We start from the raw sequence: 10295 nt of genomic DNA, 5'->3' as shown, positions 1-10295 counted from the left end.
TCAGGTTTTTGTTTATGAGAGATCAGTTGAACAAACCACAATTATGCTTTATGTAACTGTAAAGTAAAAACTTAAGAATCAACAATGACTTCAATTTAAACTACAGCACTGCTGACAGTTCAGCCTTTTGAAACTATTAATTTGGGAAATTACTTCAATTTGGCCAACCTCTCCAGAGATTTGGTATTACACCAGGAGGACCTATACGCATAGAGCTGACAGAAGCACTTTAGTAAGCTTCCTTCAGTTATGATAGTCTAAAGCAAGTCATGGTTCTAGTAAAAAGACAATTATTCTACTTCCAAAGCCAAGAAACTGGAGTATGGAATCTATTTTACTGATGGAGAGCAAAGTTGCTTTGTAACCACAAAAGTCAAATATGGCCATCTATACCAGATGATTTAAAATTAAGTACGTGACTGAATGCTATGTAAGACAAGCCCTTATTCAATTTAAGTGAAAGCTATAAACATATTTTTAAAATACTAATATGATAAAATAATACTTTTCAATTTTTGAGGAACTTCTAAACAATTTAGTGACTTGGCTTCATATTAAAAACTGTTTATATTCCACACCAAACTTCAAGAAGCACGATGAAAGGAACAGCTTGCTCACCCTTCAGTTCTAGCTTTAACTGATCCATCCAACCACCCAGTGAAATAAAGCAAGAACACTTCCTAAGTCTATTACAACAGATGACAGATGTTTTACTAGCACTGGCTCTCAGCTGAGGTGCTGCGACTGATGGTGTGAGGGTGGTTTCATAGCCATGAGCAAGAGAATGCATATGTCATTGCACAAGAATCCTGTGCCTGTTGCTCAATTTCGTCACCTTCTGAGTGCTGCTGGCTATATTAAGAGTGTGCTTTGATATTTCATATGTGGGTACAAACTTATCACTTCCTAACTTGTCACCATTCCTAATGCTGGGGTTTTAATCATCACCCTAAACTGACATAATAGTAGGTGCCTGATTAAGAGTCCTGCCTTCTCCTCTTCCCTGTTCTCAGGTACACATGGCCATCCCTATGTTTTGCGAGCATCAGAAGCCATGTTTCCTTATCTTAAGCTTGATCAGGAGCACCAAGAAAGATGAAAATCTCTCCTCCCCGCGCCCCCCCCCCCCGCCCCCGCAAATCAGACCCAGGGTCTATCTCCCCATGTAATTCCACTAATGTAGTCTGCAGGTACAGAGAAGGATGAAAGCAGCAAGTGCCGGGAGAAGAAGCAGTGGATGGGAATGTCCTGCTGCGCACTGGCCTGCATTTCCATGATCATTATCACACTGCAGCCCAGAAGGTAAAGCTACTAGGTCTACTATCTCTGATATTATCTGCTTTTCACTGACAAAGAAGTAAAATTTTTTTAGTGCAAACAGCTTAGAATTTCACTTCAAAGTATAATTAACTAAGCAATTCACAATAACTGTTTTGTTTTTCTGTACTCACCACTCAGTAATTACCACTTTTAAAAAATTAATGGTTTCTTAATGTGAACTCCTGAGAGCAAAAGTAAAGAGGAGCTAACATACGGAGTTGTCATCAGGCGCACTGATTTCCTGAGCATAACATAATGGTGTGGACTTAGATGACCAGGAAGGTGAGCTGCAAAGAAACCTACACATAAATGAGAAAAAGCGTAACATGGAGAACTACTGCAAAGGCCTTATAACATTGTACCATGAGTGAGATTTAATGGAGAAGAATTATTTTGCAAGTGTAAATGATTTATGTGCTAAATAGAAAATAACACTGAGGAAAGAAGGAAAAAGAAAAGAAGGAATGTGTGATAATATGGAAGAAAGGAAAGGAAGTGAAATGGCAAAGTGAGAAGCAGGAAAAACAAAGTGATGGGTTGTAATTCTGTGGCATTATGTAAAGGAATAAATATGGAAAGAAAAAGAAATTTAAAAGCCTGAAATTCAAGCCAATCCATAAATTTACTTTTTATTTGAGAAGCTGTCCTGGTTTCAGCTGTAATAGTTCTTTTCTTCCTAGTAGCTGATGCAGTGCTGCATTTCAGCTTTAGTCTGAGAAAAATGCTGATAACACACTGATGTTTTAGCTGTGGCTGAGTAGTGCTAACCCTGATCAAGAACTTTTTCAGTCTCATGCTCTGCCAGTGAGGAGCGGCATAGGATGCCAGGAGGAAGCAGAGACATAACAAACCTGAACTAGCCAAAGCGGTATTCCATACTACAGTATGTCGTGCCCAGTATATAAACTGGGGGCAGACACCTGGAAGGGACTGATTGCTGCTCAGGTTGAGCTGGGTATTGGTCAGCGGATGGTGACCAATTGTACTGTGCATCACTTGTCTGCCTTGAGTTTTATTCCTCTCTCTTTCTTGATTTCTTCTTACTATTATCATCATTATTATTATTCTATTTTACTTTATTTCAGTTATTAAATTGTTCTTATCTCAGCTTGCGGGTTTTACCTTTTCCAGACTCTACTCCCTATCCCACTGGGGTAGTGGGAGTGAGCGAGTGGCTGTGATGTCCCTGGTTACTGGCTGAGTAAAGCACAGCAGTCTAGGCAGAAACCAGGAGAGATGCAAATGATTGCTTAAGCCTATTTTTCTAGTAGACGTTGCTGTGCAAAATCCAATTTCTCTTGTAATTTTGTTGATTTCTTTTTTTTTAATTATTTTGGATTGTTATAATAGTATTTAAATATTTAAATATTTATGTGTATCTAAAAGCAGTTAAAAGAGATAATAACTAAGAACTTAAATTTTCTGACATTTTACAGTGCATGTAATGCAGAAGCTTCATAGAATGCAGATAAATTTCCTTGACCTATTGCTGAAATTTGAATAAACATATAATTATGGGCTTTAAAATTTATTTATAGTGGGATATTAGGACCTGATGTTGTAGGCTTAAAGTAGCATATTAGAAACTCTTTCAGCTTACAGACAATTAGACCTATTGTGGGGTCACTGTGGGTTAACAATTTATTTCATAACTGAATGTGGTTTTGTCACTGATTTAACAGGATCAGTAGAGTACATTTTGCTGTTTCATTTTTTTTAATAGTTCTTCTGAGCAGCAGGTCTCAATCATGTTGCAAAACTAGCTATGGAACAGTAAAGCTAAGAATCAAGTACACTTACACTGTGAGCTGGTGCTTCTGAACCCAGAAGTACTTGATGACAGCAGTCCGGTCGATGACTGAGGTTTCTCCACATCTTTTACCTAATAAAAACGCATGGGTGAATTCAGTGAAATAAAGTAAACCAGAAAACATCAAATTCCTTCAGGCACAGGTACTAGCAGAAAGCCCATTCTACACTTCTGCTTCCAACCAAGGAATCAAATGCATCTAAGTCACTTCAAAAGCTGATGTACAACGGCATCAATTTCCAAGTTACCCGTGACAGTAAGCATATGCACACAATGTTCATTAAATAACTTTGAGTTATGTATTAATTAGTAGAGATCTGCTATTTTATGAATCATTAAAAAAGATTGGTTAGTTTAGGAAAACTGTGGCATGGGGGTTGGAATTAGATGATCCCTAAGGTCCCTTCCAACCCAAACCATTTTATGATTCTCTAATTTATAATGATACAGTGGGCAAAACTATTATAATTTTGTTGGATCGTGCTTTTCTAACATCTTACAACCCCCTGAAATTGCAAAGAAAATAATAGGTAGGAACAAATTCACACTGAAACTGTGAAATTATTATCCAATTTGAATTTTAAAAGATATCTTGTTGCTTAATTTTAAATTTTCATGTTTCTGATGCTTAAATATATAATGGCATAACATAATAAATATACAATAAAATACATAATTGTTGCATACTATGATTTAAATGCTCTATTTATATATTTGATTCAAAATCTTGGGTCAGGATGAGAGGTGTTGTTCCCACACAAGGTAAAGGGTATTTCTTTATTGCAGGACATGAGAGGTGACCTGCAAGGTTAGCTGACAGCATGGTAGAACAGCACTAATGTTTACTCAGCAAGAGTTATTGCACGCTTTAAAGTTCACATAGGGAATTGATATGGACTCACCAACATGCTGCACTTCCTCGCTAACTTCATTGTCACTTCAGAGATAAACCCTAAGGCTAAGCAGATGAATGCGTCTTCACTATAGCCTAATTTCCTACTGAAGGTTAAGTGTCACAAAAGTATACGTTGCACATGGAGAAATAATTTGCTGAACGGGAATGTGCTAGTAGGAGACTTCAGCGTGGTTCTGTGTTTTGCTGAAACAGGAGCTTTAATAGAAAAGACAGATAAAAATCTGATTGATTCATGAATCTAAGTGCACTGACAGCCTCAGGGTGTGTTCTGCCGACTCATGTAGAAGATGGATGGGACTGTACCTGCAGTCTCCCCTTCCAAAGAAAAGTGCTTTCCTGTGTGGACTCATTGGCAGTCAGACTTTTTATACCTAGAGTTGAAGGATGTTGGATTCTGGCATATATCTATTCCTTGCTTACAATACATATATATATCACTATATGATGGATTGCAGCCTGCCTTGCCAAGCTCATGGCAAGTCTCTGTATCATCCCTTACCTGTGGTTAAAACCAGTAATATTGCTAATGTACTGTTCATTGTTAGGGTAGTCTGATCTCACCATTCCAACCATTGTCCCCTTTGTCTAATAAGGAATTTCTGCTTTGGTCTCAAACTCTATATTAAGTTATGATAGTAATGTAGTAGTAACGTATGTCATGGTTTAAGCCTAGCCAGTAACTCAGAACCACACAGCTGCTTGCTCAGTCCCCCTCTTTTCTCCTCCCCACTTCCAGAGGGATGAGGAGGAGAATCGAAAAAATGTAACTCCCATGGGATAAGAACAGTCAAATAACTAAGGTATAGCACAAATCACTACTGCTACCACCAATAATAATAATGATAAGAGAAATAACAAAGGAAGAGAATACAACCGCTCACCACCCGCTGACTGATAATACCCAGCCCGACCCTGGCAGTGAACTAGCCCTTCTGGGTAACTCTCAGTTTACATCCTGGGCATGACGTGCTGTGGTATGGAATACCTCTTTGGTATTTGAGCCAGGTGTCCTGTCTCTGCTTCCTCATGGCTTCCCCTCCTCCCTGGCAGAGCATGAGACTCAGAAAGTCCTTGGTCAGAGTAAACATTACTGAGCAGCAACTAAAACCATTGGTGTTACCAGCGCTGTTCCCAGGCCAAAAGTCAAAAACACAGCACTGCACCAGCTACTAAGAAGGAGAAAAATGACTGCTACTGATGAACCCAGGACAACATAGGTGTATCTATCTCTAGTATCAGATCTGGTATCTGATAAAGATTCAATACAAGCAGAGGGTAAATGTGATATTCAAAGCTGATAGCACAATTTCATTCTTCTAATATATGAAGTGAAAACCCAGTTGAAATGAATGTGTGTGGCCTTAGAGGGGACTGAAAAGAAAGTGATTATGGTCCGTCTTCGCATATGTATTCAGGGTGGTGTAAATGCCAAGAAACAGCTTCCAGCTGCTGCTGCTGCTCACTGTCCAGGCTGTCTGGGTATCCTTCTCCCATATCTACTCTTCCTTCTCAAGTATGTTCCTTAGGGCTTAAAGAACGTTTGTAATGTTAATCATTCTGCTTAGAGGGATCCTTAAAATTTGTTCTAGAGCAGTTACCACTGTATAAAAGCAATTTATCTGCTACTCATCTCCACTGAAGGAAACAGCACCTGAAAACATTCTTTAGCCTTATGCACCAGTGCATAGCTAGGCCAGGACTGCCCCATAAGGCAGCGACTCACACTAAGGACAGCTCATGGAAAACTTTTCACAGGCAACACAGTGAAAGGTGTTCAGATTTCGCAAAAGTGCTCAACATCATATTTAGATGCAAAGATGAAATCTTTGTCAGTATAATACTGACTTAAGACATCCATAAAGAAGAGCTATTTTTTCAGCTCATATTATTAAGCAGAAAATGCCAGCTGAACACTGTGGATGGTTTTGAAGAGACTTGCAATTTCCTGCAATATCAATATTTGCAGAGTGGTTATTCTGAAAGGTTATTTTAGCTTAAGCCATTTTGTAGATTTCTTGGTTTTGTTTACTATACGTTGAGTCCCTTACTCTGACTGATTAGAGCTTTTTCAAGAGAATGATAAATTAATCATTTTGATTTGCAGAATGCATCTTTTCAAAATAAATGTTAGATTTACTTACTTTTTCCTTCTCTTTAAGAGGCCGGTAGATAAACTTCACCCTTTCTTCTGGACACTAACAATTAATAGTGTCTGTGCAATCATTTACTGAGGCACAAACAATAACTTGACCTCTCTTTATGAAGAGCATGAGAAAACTGTGTTAACGAAGAAAATTTCAGAAGCCCCATACGTCTCTTTAAAGACCTTTGTTTGAACTGTGAGCATCTGAAGAGTAATTTTTGCATACTTTGAGACTTTTAACCACGGAGGTCAGCACACGCTCTTGTGCAAAGCTCAGTCTCCTTAATGACACTCTGTAAAATCAAAGGTAGGAACTGAAACAGAAAGACAGCTTTAGAAATCTTCTGTGCTACCTTATCCATGACCGAAGTTCTTTGGAAATTTAGCAATAGGTGGTCAGCAGAAATAATTGTAAAAACTTGTGAACAAGTGCTTCTTGAACAGTTTACATCATTTGCTATGGAATACTAGTGTTTCTACTGCACAGTTTATTTAAAAAATGAGGAATCTTGTGGAAAAAGGCCAACTTTTGTTGCAGTTCTGGGAAGGTGATTGATTTGGACTATTTTTTTCATACTACTTAGCTTTGCTTTATATTTGAGATATGAGACTTTTCCAAGTAAAAATTTCATTGCTCACTTGTCTTTTGGGATGTTTTTAATGTTATTATCTATTTTAGAATAGGAACTTCTACTTTTTTTTTTTTTTTTTTTTTTTTTAGCCTCTATGGAAGATCTTTAAAAGTCAGTACAGTATCTGCTTGTCTATGCATACAAACAGGAATAACTATCTGGGGAACATAATCATGGCAAAAGGTCATGTTTGCCTTTTATTTGAAATACTTTTAGACTATCAAGTGGTTTACAACTCGCTCAAATCAATACTACAAGTCAAAGAAAACAGTTCATTTTATCAACATTAATATATTTTGAGTTTTCTTAGATAGAATGCTCTTTCCTTCTGCTTTTTAATTCAGATTTCATAAAATTGTTGATTTAGTCTATCTGGCAATGGTATATTAAGTTGCACTATACTGCAACAGTATGTTGCAGGCACTAATGATTTAAAAACCTTCAAAACCCACATGAGGACCCTTGCCCTCCTCTTTCCCTTTCTACTTTCAACAGGCATCAGAATGAAAGCTAAGAATATAAACATTTCCATAAACATGTTACAATACTACAGAGTGCTGAGGTATATATATATTTAGTCCATATGTACCATGGATTGATCAGTTACGATTTTCTTGATGCATGTTCCATTGACAAAAGAGGGACTTTTGGGTGCACACTGCAAGGTGAGAGTAAGTCCTCCAGTGCATCCACATTTCCTAAACAACATAAATGGTTTCATACAAAATCAGAGATGGCTAATGGAAAGAAGCATGTCTGAGATTCTGAGGTTTTGGAATAGGTGTTTTCAGAGTGTTTGACCGTATAGTCTGAATTACATTAATTTAAACAATTTTAAACATTTGTTGCTATCTGCAACTTATTGTCTAGTTAAAGAGTTTGCTTTCAGGTAGAGCAATTATACTAAAAAGCTCCCTCCTAAAACAGAACTCCAAGTCTATCTACTTCTTTGAATTAAACCAGACACATGAAAAATAGCATATTTTCTAAAAGACTAATGAAGGATCATACTATACAAAACCATGAACATGGACAGGTTGACAATAATAAAGTATTAAAGCTTTTGGGGAATTCCACACATCTCTTTTCATTCTGACAATTGAACATTGTCAATTAAATAATGAAATGGAAGACTAATGTCTTGAAACTGTAGAAATAGCAAAAGTCCAGAGTGACCAGCACTAATATGGGCTACCAGACTTTGTGACTAATGAAAGATTAACTGAGTAAATGCTGAGTGCAACCTGAAAGATTAAGTGTTCAAGGCCAGGTTGGACAGCGCTTTGAGCAACTTGGCCTAGTGGAAGGTGTCCTTGCCCATGGCAGCAGGATTGGAACTGGATGAGCTTTAAGGTCCCTTCCAACTCAAACCATTCTGTGATGCTATAATGGAGAACTGGGTCCATGTCCTGGGTGCTGTGCTTTTGCAGAGACTGGATTTCTGGAAATATGGTATTGTACACTGAGTTTTGATGTATCCTTAAAATTAACCTCTTCCATTAGTCAAGGAACCCGAATCATTATTAAACTCAAATTCTTACACTATGCTTTCCCAGTCTTCTTATTAAAAATACAAAAATACAAAAATGCAAAAATACCTGGAATGCTATGCTAAGAATTACATGCATTCAAATGAAAAATAACTTGGTTAGAAAAAAATGTAAATGCTCAGCCTGGGTGAACATTTTCTTAAATAGTCATTATCTCAAAATTAGTATGAAGGCTGAAAATCTAAAATAGCTTATTAATGGACTGAGACTCCTTAAACGTTTTCATAATGGGAGTCAGGTGTGTATAATCTTTTGAAAAACCTCACTAAGTAACTATCTGCATCTTTAGGCACTTAAATGCCTTTAAAAACTTGTTCCCTATTGTATTATTGTCAATTAATTTCAATTAGGGTGCTAGTATTGGAAAATATTCTAATGTCTTCACAGATATAAGAACAGCAGTCACAAAATAAGACTGTTCCAGAGGCACTTAAGGGTACATGGGAATTTAAGTTTTAGGGTATAAAATCTAACTTTTAGTGAGAGAACCTGTAAATTGCAGGTTGCAAAGTTTGCATTTCACTTCTGAACAGTTAAGTTAAGGAAGCCTAGTTTCACAAAAAAAGGAAAGTTGAGAATCTGCCTGTGATGATTGTTAGATTTTTTTGGAAGTATAGAGGGGCACTGAGCAGGGAGCCTGGTGGTATTTGCCAGACATGCATTATAGTGCATGAAGTGGGACCAAGCACTGAGAGGAAGGAAAGAAAAATATGATTCCTCACCTTTATATAGCATAGCACTATCTCTGTGCCAGGATGGGACGTAATATTGTTGCCTGGGTCAGCACAGACTTTGGAGATCAATGAATCATAACACCTGAGCAATATCTTCATCCCAACAACACTGTCAAAGTTACTGGAAGGCATAGGCTCCCCTTCTGTACTTCAAGCAAAATTTACAGCGTCTCCATTTTTTTGTTTGCCTGTTTTTCCTGGAAAATAAATAAATAAATAAATAAATAAATAAATAAATAAATAAATAAATAAAATCACAGTTCTTAACTCCTATCTAACGTTTCATACTTAAGCATTTCAGACTTGTAAACAAAACGACTGAAAGCTGACAGTTGGAAATGTCATGTCTGCTGTCAACTGTTCATGAATAATTGACACTGAGATTACCTAGGGAAAGCTGCAATTATCCTGACTCATTAACATATGAACTAAGCCTGGTTTTGTTCTGTGGTTGTAGGATTTTCATTTAACTCCTTGATGTGGAAGGTAAAAAAATCCCACCAGGATGTTGCTATAAAAAGGATAAATCTGAATGAATAAACAAAACCTCAGAACTATGAATATGTATCAGAAATTCAAGTAGTGTTTCATTTAATCTTGTGTACACTCTTTTGATACAGTATTATTTTACAGGGAGTATCGCTACGATAATTTTTTTATATCCTAAGGCTTGGAGGATAGCTGTTCTTTGGAAACATATGCACATTAAATAGTGGTATTAATGGGAGTATCTTCTTACCTATGGTCATATTTTTACACACAACACACATGTAGATGTCTACTCAGAAAGCAGAAATAATTGACCAAGCAGAGCGCAAATAGAAAAGAATTCAAGAAAGCAAAGTTTCCAGGCTCACAACAGCATCAATAGAAGAAAAAGTGGATTTTATAGGAATTTAATTAAAAAAAAAAAAGTATGAACTTCATTTTAAGACTGTAGTGTAGCAAATCAACATTTGTCACTGAAACAAGTAAGCAAAGAAAGTTGTAAGGAATTCTACAACCTGGGAGAAACATGTAAAGAAACAAACCCACAGTATTTACAGAGATAGGATAAGTTACTAACTGATCCTTCAGAGGCAATATTTGTGTTAAATGCTTTCTCTCAATCTGTACAATACGAGCCTCAAAAATTTTTAGCTGCCATGCAAAACTGTAGGGTAGACTTGAGGTTTAGGTTACAGACCAAA

This window comes from Lathamus discolor, chromosome 1, assembly GCF_037157495.1.
Source record: "Lathamus discolor isolate bLatDis1 chromosome 1, bLatDis1.hap1, whole genome shotgun sequence".
Classification (NCBI taxonomy): Eukaryota; Metazoa; Chordata; class Aves; order Psittaciformes; family Psittacidae; genus Lathamus; species Lathamus discolor.
The sequence above is the reverse complement of the archived record's forward strand: the minus strand, read 5'-3'. Positions refer to the sequence as shown.